This window comes from Salarias fasciatus, chromosome 20, assembly GCF_902148845.1.
Source record: "Salarias fasciatus chromosome 20, fSalaFa1.1, whole genome shotgun sequence".
Lineage (NCBI taxonomy): Eukaryota > Metazoa > Chordata > Actinopteri > Blenniiformes > Blenniidae > Salarias > Salarias fasciatus.
The window spans coordinates 9,250,253-9,261,699 of NC_043764.1; positions in this window are offsets into that span (position 1 = coordinate 9,250,253).

Consider the following 11,447-nt stretch of genomic DNA (forward strand, 5'->3'; position numbering starts at 1 on the left):
TTTGTCTTTCTTCAGGGTCTTCATTTCTTTTTTTTTTTTTTTTTTTGTTTCGTTTTGTGCAACAAAACAGCAGTCTGAAAGAGACAGGAGTTGAGGTATTTGAAACCGATGCTGAAAGTAAAACCATGCTTGTCAGTTTTGTGGTGTAAATATTTCAATGACTGCAAGCTGAATACTCATGGTTATGTTGAAGGCACTTATAATTTTTGATAAACAAGAAGAAAAAAAATGCTAAAAAAAAAATCTTAAAACATTGATTAATATGAAAACTGTCTTTTGATCAATTTTCATTTTGAGTGTATTTTGCTGTTCCTCCATGAGGACATTTTAAACTGTAAAATAAATGGTTGTTTAACTTACTTCTGAAGATCATTAAATGGTCCGTAACTCTGTCAGTGTCCTTTTGTGAGTCTGTGCTTGAAGAGAGTTTATCCTCAAATGCAAACTTCACGATCTGATCCATTGAGTATTTGACCGTTTCCTTTTACCACGCTGTAAAGATTCAGCTACCTATTGGGTGAAATCGATTTATTTGGAATTCCATGGTTTGCAGACCTCTCCTTAGGGAACATGTTTTCTGTATTGCTGTCCCTCCCACACTTTTGAAATCCTTTAGCGCCATCCAATCTGTGCTGCAGTTTCTTTCTCCATCAGAAGATGTCAGCATGTGACTGAGACGCAGAGCGTTTGTGCCGGTTTGAAGTATGAGCCAGACCATCAGAGAAGCCACTTGTCTTTTTAATTCACCATGAAAACACATTACACATGGGAATTCATGCACTGCCTTTTTACATAACACAGAAATGTGTTTTTCCTGGAGTATCATTAGCGCTTTTCTACACATTTCTCTAGAAATAAGGGTTATGTGAGAAATCTGTGCAGCAGCTCTGTGGGGGGGTCTGAAGGAAAAGACCTCCAAGATTTTGAGTTGTGTTGTATTTGTTTGCAGCCAGTGAGACGAGAGTTTGATTCTGGTTTGCCACAGAGGTAATTTTCGCGGATCTTGAGCGACTAACCGTGTCGGTCTTGATTAGAAGAGAAACTTAAGAACATCTAGCAGCTTCAGCATCGTACAGTCTCAGTCCATGGCTCTTTTAACATCGCTGAACAATTCACATGTCATGTGCATACATAAATATTTTGACAGTGGTGATTTTTTCTTTTTAAGCATTTCAGATCTGTGCAATGTCATTTGAATTTAAACTTTCAGAAAGGTGCTGTAAGTGCAGACTTTTAGCTTGTATTATCACATCTTGTGTGTCATTTGCCATTCTAAGTTGTTTTTAATGCATTCTAATCATTACACTGCTCAAGTGATGTTGAAGTAAATACCCTCAAATTAAAGCCTGAAGTTTGAAGACCTCAGGAAGGAGGCAGCTCGCGACCATTAAAATTTGCACCCTTTTAAAGGAGCGCATGGAGATAATGTCAGGGTTTTGCTTCTGAAAGCTCAATCAGAATCAATTCAGCCACAGATTGGGTCTCAAGACCGAGATGGAAAGAAAATGAAACCCTCTGCTACACGGGAACGTTTGAATGACAGAGTGGTCAGGAGCTGACAGCCGAGAGGTGGACGATTATGCAAAACATCTACATGAACTCATCCCTGCCAAAGGCAACGCATATTTCCTAAGTCAAGAATGTGTGTTCATCTTCCACAGCGTGATATTAGCGATAATGATATTTTTGTTCCTGTGTGGAGCTTAAATGTTCTCCCCCTGTACCAGTGGAGGATTTATTCATGTATTCCAGCTTTCTCAAACTGTCCAAGTACGTGGCTTATCGGCACCAGCGGGATAATTCCAGACTGGGCCGGACTCCCATACACACAACGTCTGCGATGAACCGGTGACCTGGTGAAGGTGGACTCCGCGTTTTGGCCCATTGTCTGCTGGGATTGGCTCCAGATCTGCCCAATCCTCATCATGATAATCCAGGTACTGAATATAAAATGGATAAATGTATTGTTGACTAAAGAGTCCTGCAGCAGTTTCTAAAATCCCCACAGAACCCTGACTTCAGGATTCAGTCTGGGATTGGATTTAGAGACAAAGGCTCCAGAAAACAGTATAAATCCACAGAAAAATTAACTGAAACTATTAAAGAAGTTAAACTAAATCTCTGCTGAGATGTTTGAAGAACTACTGAAATGACAAACCGTGCTCATTCTCGGTTTGAAAGCATAATAAAGACACTTCACTTCTGAATCCAAATCCTTTGATTATTACTGTCCTTTAAAAAAAAAAAAGTAATAAATTTCACTGACGGATTCCAAATGTTGCTGCGGCTCTGTTTTTAGAGCTGTATTCAAATAGATTTGGAGCGAGCCAAACAAGCCTGGTGGCTGTCAGAGCTGCAGTTATGGGCTCATCCCGAGGCAAACAACTTTATGGGTTTGGGAATTTTAAGACTGTGGCTTGAACATTAGGGTTTCCGGCTGCAGCCGTCCAATTCAGGACTTTGCTGTAGTTGACAGATTCCCCAGTGGGAGGCCTTCGCAGATTCAGCGGCGATTGGAATTCTGTTCAGGAACGTTTGGCGGTCAGGGCTGCTGCTTTATCTCACAATATTTCTGGAGGTGCTCTTCATAGCGCAAATAAATGAGGGTTACGAAGGCCAGCAGGGCAAAATATCCTGTGCTGACCTTCCTAATCCGGTGATCTTCTGTAATGCTTTAACCACCATAGGGTCCCATGGAGCTACAACCAATCCAACAGGCGAAGACAGTTCTCACCAGTCGGGTCTTCTTCGGAGAAAAATGTGCTGACGCTGGGTTATTTACAGTCAGTTCATACAAAGCTTGAGTTGAAATAGTCACCTAGTTTGAGCGGTTCAGTGACGCCATGCATGAACGCAGATTGTTTTCTCGCATCTGCTCAGAAAATATGACGGCTGCAGCTGCACGAGGTGGAGCCGGGGGTGAAGGGGGCCGCTTGAACGCTTCATCCATTTCCTCTGACCTGTCATTATGGCTACAGTAGAAAGCGAAGGAGTGTGACCCGACTAGGTGAGGCGCAAGTGATTGAGTGTCCTGACAGGCTCAGGCCGGGAATGTTAATTGACAGTGTGTTTGCAGCGTGAGACGAAGCAGGTCGTCAGCCCAGCGCACGTCGACCCAAAAGCCACGACAAAGAGGACTTCCATTCACGTTGTAGCTCCACGTTTGGTCTGCAGATTCAGAGTTTCTCTAAGATTACAGGCTCTGTCTTTGAGCGATGAAGTAAAGGCAAGGAAGTCGTGCGCCTCTGACCTTAAAGTAGACCTCATTCATATTTCTGAGCCGCTCTCCTCCCGAGCCTTTCTCCACAAGTTGACATTTTGCATGTGCAGTTTTAGCCAGAAAAAGGAAAGAATGCTGAAAATTTGGAGTTTCTTTTTTCAGATGCTGATCTGCTTGTTCTATTTTTTTGTTTGTGTCCTTTTGGCATCCGGCTGCCTGCATTCGGCTCCAGAGGTGGTGAAAGCTCTCACATTCTCTACTAAAGCAGAGCACCACACACTCATCTTAAAAAACAAACAAACATGAAGGATATATTGATGGACTCAGTTACTCAGGCTAAAAGTAAAAGCTTTAAATTAATATTCAAATCTCAGTGATACACATTGTCTCTCATGAGGTATTTTCAACCTTCAGTCAGAAAGTAAAACACTTCTTTTTTGCTGCGATCACTGGCCATGTGGGAATCTTATTGGACCAGACATTTAACCCAGAGCCTTTTCTCCCAGTGACTGATTCTCCTTTCTGTTTTTCGTGTCTGTTACATCAGGTTGTCACTGCTCAAGGATGAACCAAGTGCTTATCCAGTTAAAGGAATACGAGGAATAGAAATGAGAGGCGTGATCAAATGGGAGTGAAAGTGAAAAGTTGTCTGAAGAATAAAATTAATGCACAGACTCCAAAAAGATGTACTAAGTAAGTACATTAAATATGATTTATTCCACCCCTCTCCCCTCGCACTGCTGTTTAATTAGCTCCTATGATAACATTAAATAAAACATTGCCTCCTCTGATCAATCCTCTCTCCCTTTTCAATAAGAAAGATTCATGCCGTGCTTCTGTCTACATCAACAGTGGATGTTGTGTGCAGCACAAACAACACGAGCAGCTTGCATTGCTGCTGGGTGAAGTATAACCTTTGACGCATCAATGCAGTGATGGAAAGAGCTCTGCAAAAAATTAGTTTAGCCAAGCCCTCAGACACAGGGCGCTTTTGTTCACGGTCTGGAAACTTTCACAGAGAGCCAATGCAAAAGCAGCGAAAAGGGTTTAAGGTGAACTTTGGCTAAAGAGATGACTGTCAGTCTGCTTCTCGTGCCAAATGGCAGTGAAAACCCGAGCCTTTACAACCAGAGGCAGCGGCGTATCACCTTTTACAGTCCTGAAGCATTTCGCCGGCTTCTTTTCCGCTGAGCCTGGAGCCTGGCTCCAGGATGAAGCCAGAGAGTTCACATCTGCCGACAGCAGCAGCGGAGAGAGACACAATGATGGTGTGGTTCACTGCAGCCTCCGTGCATGCCTTTGTGGACTCGCATCATGCCAGAACTCGACGGCTAACTGCAGGTGTTAGGCGTGTGGACTGTAAATCAGGATTTCTGTGTGGTTGAGTCATTTCAGTCCATTTATCCGTTTTCACTACCTGCTTCATCCTGACTGAGCCCTATCCTCCAGACAGGGCAGGCCAGCAGCCCATCACAGACAGACACACACAACCCCACAACACTCCAGGCTGGGATTTTTGTGCTTTTAGCACATTTGTGTTTCACACAATTATTTAGGAAAAAAACTCTTCTAAAATATCTTTATTTCTTGTTTTAAAACCTTAAAACAAGCACATTCTTGTCAGCAATCCCAAAAATAATGAGTGTGTGAATGAGGACTTTTCCATGATTTCTGAAAAAACATATCCCACGGGTAAATTCACTATTTAATAAAGATCACCAGAGCACACTTGAAAAACCTGAAATACAAATGTAAGACTCCTGAAATATTTGAAAGATAAACCTTTTCTAAAGTTGATTGATTTGCAGGTGAAGTTAGATATAGTTGTACTTCCAGCACTGACGTTAAATGAAGTTGAGAGAAAACTAGGCATGTGTGTGTGTGTGTGTGTGTGTGTGTGTGTGTGTGTGTGTGTGTGTGTGTGTGTGTGTGTGTGTGTGTGTGTGTGTGTGTGTGTGTGTGTGTGTGTGTGTGTGTGTGTGTAAGAATCTCTCTGTGTTTTCTCCTCCGAGGGACACACTGGTGTATCTGCTTCACATGTTTTCCTGCTGCACCACACCTGATTCACATGAATGAGCCATTCACTATCAGGTTCCCACAGAGCGTCAGTCTGACTCATTCATCTCAATCAGGTGCGCTGAAGCAGGAAACTATCTCATAAATTCTAAACACGATTCTTCCAGCACCGGTTTTACCTTTCCAAGGTAAACCTTCCATTTCTGCAATGCTCAGTGATTCGCAACTGCTTCACAATATTACAAGAAAAATATTTTGTTTAGTGTTTCCCTCAGTTTTTCTATTTTAATAATGTGGATTCTTGAGTCTAATGACTGATTCATTCATTAAATTCAGCTGAAGCACATCAGTCATTTGAAGGAATAATCATTTGAACTCCAAGTTCATGTTGCTGTCAGGAGGTCTGAGTTGAATCAGGTTAAAGTCACCGGCGACACGCCCGTTCAAAGTGCAAATCAGCGTCACTGCCTGAAGTAGCAGTGTTACCGGGACGTTTGTTTCACATCACTTATCTGAGCCAACTGAAGTATTCGGCGAATCCGTGAGATGTTTTGTCTGCTCGGCCTCATCAGTCCCAAAGAAGCGGAGGATCAGGAATGTGAGAAGGAGAAAAACAATGATAAGGAGCCGTCATGTTTTACATGGCATTTGATTATTGTGCTAACTCTACAGCTTGGATGTAGTGAAAGAAGTTACTGTAGCAGGGGACTGTTTAGGAGTTAAACACTGAACTCAAACACAATGGAAGGAGTCATATAAGATGCTGTTTCAGTGCATGAGCAGACCAGAGCACTAAGGAGCAAGAAACATGTCGAGGAATACACTAAAACTGAAGCAAATTAGAAAATATAAAGAATCTCTCTCTAATTCTGTCTGAAGTTACCCTAAACTTCCTCGTGCACTGCAAACGACAATCAATCTCTCAACAGTGTGAATAAGCTGTCAGGAAAGCAATATGACATAAAGCTGGTTTATAAATCCCGTCTATGTAAAGTGAGAATGTGTCTCAAGGCTGAAACGTAAAGGTCAGTGTCAATGAGTGAAATGTAAGGATGTGATCACTCTGTCCTACAACCAACAACAGTCAGAAAATAGATCGAGTGACTTACAGGGTCACAGTACACACTGGGTGGGGACGGGCCGAGCTCCGGCTGTATAGCCTCGGCATGGAGACCGACACCTCATAAACACAACGCCTTCGTCTGACATCATGGCTCCGTGTCCCGTTTTGTAAGCCGATCGCTGCCGTGTAATGCTCACATTGTCTCTCCTGCTCTGCTTCTCGTTTCATACGCGGTGCCCGGTGGAGAGGAACATTGATCCCGGCACATATACGGGCTTTACAGATCCGATCAGCTGCTCGCAGCTCCGGCAGCGGGGAAAACGAGACGCCAGCGCCCGGACTGATCCACAGCCAACAACAATGGAGCCTTCATCAGAATCAAACCTGACAAAGTCCCGGGGCAAACACGTAAACGGCACCTGGGAGTGATTTGGAGCTGCATTGATCAGTTCTTCCCCTCCAGGACCTTGTGGTCTGTGTGTGTGTGTGTGTGTGTGTGTGTGTGTGTGTGTTAGTATCAAATTTTCTCAAAAACTGAATCCATTATGTTTTGTTTTTCATGTATTTTTCAACTGTGTTTATCACTGAGGTGTTGTGGAAATCTGAAAAACTGCACACCCTCCCACATATATGCGGATTTGTTTATTTTTGCGTTTTCAATAAAGTTCGGTATTTCTAGAACAGGGTGGAGCAGCGGTCAGCAGCTCTGGCCTCATAGTGAGACGCTCATGGGTTCAAATGCCGGCCGGGCCTTTCTGTGTGTGTTGGTTTCCTCCCACAGTCCACAATGTGGGGTTAATTGATGAACTTGAACTACCCTGGGTGTGAGTGTGTGTGTGTGTGTGGTTATCTGCTCCGCGTTTGTCCTGATGGACTGGTGAACTGTCCAAGTCCAGCCTGTCTCCACCCACAGTTAACCGAGATTGTGACCCTGATAGAGCGGCATGAACACTGACGGATTTCAAGAAGACAATTATTGATTAAGTTGGAATTCAAGGTAAGTTTTCTTGAACCACGACAGAATTAATTCCTTTGCCTTTTCACGTCTCCTTTGCAAGTGAACATTACCAAACTTCATCAGGAGAGCTAAAGGACATCTTCACAAACAAAAACCATGTTGAACTGAGAGCCTGGACATCGTGGCTCCAGCTTGATAACTACAGTGAGACTCGGTAGATTCATCAAGGCCAACAAGCAAATGAATCCACTTCTGATGAGCTTTCAAGGTCCCATGTCCCTGAAACTGACGCCAGCTACACACACTCACACAAATAAAGTATTACAGATGGAAACCTGAAGCCTGCCGGGATTCTAAAGTGAAATTATTGTATTTAAAGAATTTGATGTGTTGTGTTACGACTTTGCTGCTATTGGTTGGATTTCATAGCGTTTAGCAGGCCTGCTCTTCAAAGCCCGGGACGCCGTCTCTGTTTCCACCCTGCTGTTGTTCAAATACAAGGGTGCCCTCCTGGTTCCAATCCCATTGATACAACAAAACAGTTCATCACTATCAAAGGCTCCAACACCTCCCCGGCCCCAGTAAGCCAAGGTGCGCCACAAGGATCCACATCTGGCTCCCTCCTCCTGAACACTGCCACATGTTCCTCGTCACTCAGTTTCCACCCCTACCCCTTAATCACACACAGCTCCATCCCGGCGCACAACCATCTGCCAAGCTTCTTCCCTAGACTCTACTCGGCTGCCTGCGGGCCGTTAAAAACCTTGAAGATATTCAATATTCAACTTCTTTAATGAAAGGCGATATTACATCGCCTTTGGACGTGGCCTCCGAGGTGCCGTTTCTTTAGGTTAGACATCACTGCATAATCACAGACCCCACCCTCTCCTTCCTGGCTTGATTTAACTCCATTACTAAACCCAGCCACACCTTAATCGTCCCACGTCTGAATTACTGTAATAAACTCCTGTCGAGGCTACCAAGCAAAGTCCTGGACAAACAGCAGTGATTAAGATCTTTGCTGTCACAATACTTACCCACATCAAGACCTGGCAGCACATCACCCCTCATTCAGCCTCAGCGGCTCGCAAGCAGGAGTTTCTTCCTCCCACTTACATTCCCTGCCTCAGAAGCACATCGCCCACACATTAAACCGTGGAACCTGGAAAGAAGAAGCTCTCAGAGTCTGGGTTCCATCCCGAGGAGCTCCTTTACTTTACTCGACATACATGAAGCTGTGGTCATTTTCAGAAAAACTGCTCACCAAGTCAATTCAGCAAGCTTTAATCTTGCCCTCCCTTAAGATAACAGTTCTCCCACTTCTCGTTGTTATTCTTGTTGTCTTATCTTGTTGCCTGATACCGTTGGGTCTGTGGTGCCCGGTGCTGTTTTGTTTTTGATTGTTCGCTGGAGCAGAAGACTGAGAGGTCCAGATGTCAACAGACTGCAAACTGCATCAGGACTCTGTCAGGCTGGGGTTGAAGCCTCTTGCAGCAGCTCCAGACAGGATGGAGTGTTTATTCCTAGTTCACTTCAGAACTTTAATTAGACCATCAGGGTATTACAGCACACTTAAACTTATGAAAACAAATCAGTAGCTGTTGTTTGATTTCGTTAAGAAACAAACGAGCCACATGCATTATGCTGAAATGATGAGAAGCATCCATCAAGTAGGCATAAAATGTGTCAAATCAGCATGTTTGACCGCGACATAAGAGAGAGCTGGACTTAAACACAGTGCTCCGGTTGGGATATTACAGTGGGAGTGTGTGTGCGTCTCGTCCCATTCCTTCCTCACCAAAGTGGCAGAGTTTGAGCCGTGATCTGGCTCCGAGGAGATGCGAAGCTGATTTGTGGCTTTTTCACTTTTCAGGGAAAATAAAAGACATACTTGTGTGCTGCTGCCTTTTTTCGCCCTCCATTTAACCACTCTCCGCCTCCAGAGAGCAATCCGTCAGGCAGCATGAATAAGTGTGAGAGACTCGAGATTCTACTCTAGTTGCTCGGTGGCAAAAAGCTGGACTTATGGGTCACTAGAGGTGGGTGTATGTTTGAAAACTGTGTGCCCGTGTGTGACTCACTCTGAAAATGGCTTTCCAGTTGTGGGGTGGAGGAGCACAAAGAGCTATTATTCCAGTCAGGATGTGTTGATTGTTTGCCTGCTTAGTGCACTCGCAGAGAAAATGATGGGGTTGGAAGGCTGGATTATACAAAAAGGGTAATCAAGGAAGAGATAAAGCACAAAGGAGGACATTGAAGGATTCCTCTGCAGAATTTTTTTCCCCATTGTGCATCTATTTTTTTGTTGGTCGGAAAGGTAATTGTCCTGTTCTTGCATAGCTGGTTTGAGAATCTCTTCGGCTGAGCGTCCGTGGCATTAACAAGCAATAAGAACATCCCTGCTGCCCACAAACCTCAGCCATGGTATGATTTATGGAAAGCTGTGGTCTCACCAGAGATTTAGGCAAATACCAAAGTCTAGTTTCACATAGATTTATGCTCTGATGGGAAACTCTGGAGCCTCTTCGGTTGTCTCAGCTGGAACACGGACAGTAGCCGTATCAAGTCTGTGTAGTTTCGTGCTTTATTTTGTGTTTTGCCTTTTTCTTCTTGCAATTTTTCAAGCAAGTTGAACAAAACGGATCCTGCAGTCTCATGAAGTCAGCACCAGAGGGTTTGAAAACTTTCAATGTCAACACATGGAAATCAAGTTAAAGTGACGTAAGTAAAATTGTACAAAGCGCACTTAAATTTTTACGCCCGAGCCACTCTCCAACGTGCCACACCAAAGACGCCAAAGGACATTAAAGGTTAAAGATCTTATTTCTGAATGTGGCTCTGTCTGGACAGAAGTGGACTGATCGTACTTGACATCCAGATTACATGTCGGCCAATCAAGCAGCTGCCCCCCGCCCCCCCGGACAGAAAACCTGTAGTCAATGTGGAGCCGCCTGAAGGTGCCGTACACCTCTAATGGTTCACAGATGTTGACTCGTGAAGTTGTCCCTGCGCTGAAACATGCACTGTAAAAAAAAATATTTAAAAAAACTGACCGCACGGTTACAGTATTAAACTGTTTTACAGTTTTTCAATAGCTGCTGTCAAGTATTTTCACAGTAACTAATCCTGATCTATTAACCTGTTTTACATTTACAAAGTTTGCTTTAAATTCAAAGTTTGTGTTTTTTCTTTGCTCACAGTATTTTAACATTTACTACAAGCACTATTTTGCTATAATAAAGCGATTTACTGAGATGTTCTATATTAGTATATCCATCTCTGTAAAAAATTCCAGCGATACCATTTTAGACCGATTCACAGACCGAACAAATCACAGTAATTACCTGTGCAGGAACCCAGTAAATTACTGTCCATTTCACATGAATGTTGCCCTGTACAGATCCTTAATTGTACTTATTTTCTCCTGTAAGGATAATGAAAGTAAACCTCGCTGGCAGCGAGGGTTCGGTTTTGTGTGAAACCTTCATACAAAACAAAGACGTTCCAGAAAAATCACGAGCTTCTTGTCAGAGATCATCAGACAAAACATAATCTGTCATTCTTTAATGCTACAGTGACAATCGGCAGATGACCATTGAGAAGCACAGCCACAGCAAATATCTCGAAGATATCGCAACAATTCAGAAGATAAAACCAAAGTCGTCTCCATGGTTACAATCTGTGAGGGTGTGGGGTGTTATGGCTCACAGCAGCAAAAAAATTCAAAAATCTTAAACCATTTTAAAAAACAATAACAAGCCCAGATGGCGCAGGTTTCATGAAGTGCCTCCAGTTCCTTGATGGCCTCCTCCTCCTCCTCCTCCTCCTCCTCCTCCTTCTATCAACCAGGAACCATGACAAGACAATGATCAAAGAATAGTTCAACATAATAGGAACACAGCATATGACAAACTATTTTTTCTGTATCTGTATTCTGTAATCTGTATTCTACACTCAATGTATGTTCTACATTTTTCCACAAACGAAGTTTAATCAGCATCTTGAAACAAATAAAACCCATTTTCTGTGGATCATTAACTCAAAATGATTTGACCTAAATAATCCTACAGTGAAAGTAAAGTATAAAGTAAAACTTAAAGTTTGTATGTGACAGTTAAGCATAAAAAACAGTAGGCAAAAACATTATTTTAAACTTTTTGAGATTAATTATATTTGCAAATATGCTCTTC